At 49.0% G+C, this 1,656-nt stretch overlaps 1 pseudogene; it reads right to left on the bottom strand.

Moving 5' to 3' along the window:
• Nucleotides 1–375, bottom strand: LOC142424807 (interferon-induced transmembrane protein 3 pseudogene; annotated as a pseudogene).
• Nucleotides 376–1,656: the final 1,281 nt, after the last annotated feature.

Genomic DNA, 1,656 nt, shown 5'->3' with positions numbered 1-1,656 from the left:
CTAGTGGCCTTGCCGGCCCATCATCTGCGACAGGGCTTGGAAGCTCATCCCTGTGCCCATGGCGAGAAGAATGACAAAGATGAGGATTCCCAGGAGGTCGAGGACCGTAGAGAAGATGTTCAGGTACTTGGCGGTGGACGCATGGCTCTGTTCCCCAATCATGTCGCCCACCATCTTCCGGTCCCTAGACTTCACAGAGTAGGCGCACACCACGAAGCCCAGGCAACAGCAGTTGAGAAAGAGCGCGTTGAAGAGGGACCAGATGATGTGCGCCAGCACGTGGGGTTCACTCTGGATGTTGATCACGGTGGACTGCATGGGGGCGGCATGGTATGGGGCCTGCAACCCCCCCATCTTGAGCTCCTCTTGAGCCATCTCCTGGGTGTGAGGACACAGAGACCTGCAGAATGGGAGAGGTCACTATATCTTTTAATAGCCGGGCACCATCAGCTTTCTTCAGCACATAAGCTTTTGCACCCATTTTGTCCTCAGAGATCACTTTGGATAAGTGAGCATCCTAGAATGCCATATAATTAGAATAAAGTGTTCTTGCATCTGAGGGAGTACTTGAGTAGAGACCCAATGCCCGTCTGCGACTTTACTGCTTAACATTTAAATATATATATATATACATAGACCTATATAAATATCACTTTATGTTCATGTATTTGCTTATATGCATGCCTAAATTTATGCCTCTTACTTCTAATGTTTTTTGCCTCCTACTTCTTTCCTCTATTTATTTTTATGTTCCTCCTGTCCCACTATCATGCTCCACCTTCATTGGACTCTCAGTATGTTCTCTTGGGCTACATTGCACTTGATGCAGCCCCACCAGGCATTCTATGCTCACCTCACCATCAATTTTATATCTCTTATTGTTCCCTTGTCTCTGGGTTTGTTGGCTCACTTCTCCCTTTCTTCCACCTTTCCCCTGCCACATCCTTCCAGAGCCAATGGCCCAATTGTTTTCTCCTCATGCTCAGTTATCCTACCTATCCTATACGGGTAGAGTGAGAAAAAGAGATAGGGAGAAAGAGAAAAGAAAGAGAAAAAACCCACAAGGGAAACCCCAGCCCTATAAATAGTTTCAAGTCTGTCTCTGACACTTCTGAATGTTTTCCAATCTGGTCTGGTGAAGTTCCATGTCCTGTCCCCCGATTCCAATGTCTATTTGTGGAACTCCTCTGGTACTTCATTGTTTTGTTCCCCTTGCTGTTCTGCTGTACTCCCTTCGTGTTTTGCTCCAGTGTGTGTGGGCCAGACCCAGCTCAGTTCCCACTCTGTCTTTGAGGCTGTCCCTGTAGCCCTGTGGATCTGTGAGGGGGCGTCATAGCTCATCATTGGGCCAGCCATGCGGTCCTCCCTGTGCATTGGCTGCTCCAAACAGGAATGTCCCCCTTGAGAATTGGTGGGACAGCTTGCGGTTCTCTCTCTCTCTCTCTCTCTCTCTCTCTCTCTCTCTCTCTCTCTCTCTCTCTCTCTCTCTCTCTCTCTCCTCCTGCATGGTCTGGGCAGACCCACCCCTCACCCCGGGTTGTCTCTTCAGTGCTGTCCTCTGTAGTACATTCTTTTGGGGATGAGGTCTATGTAGCTGGGACTGTGGCTGGCCCCACAGCCCTTTCTGTTAGTTTGCTGCTTCATGTCAGTATGTTG

The sequence above is a fragment of the Tenrec ecaudatus genome, chromosome 13, assembly GCF_050624435.1.
Source record: "Tenrec ecaudatus isolate mTenEca1 chromosome 13, mTenEca1.hap1, whole genome shotgun sequence".
In the NCBI taxonomy this organism is placed as follows: Eukaryota; Metazoa; Chordata; class Mammalia; order Afrosoricida; family Tenrecidae; genus Tenrec; species Tenrec ecaudatus.
This window is presented reverse-complemented; position numbering and strand designations above follow the sequence as displayed.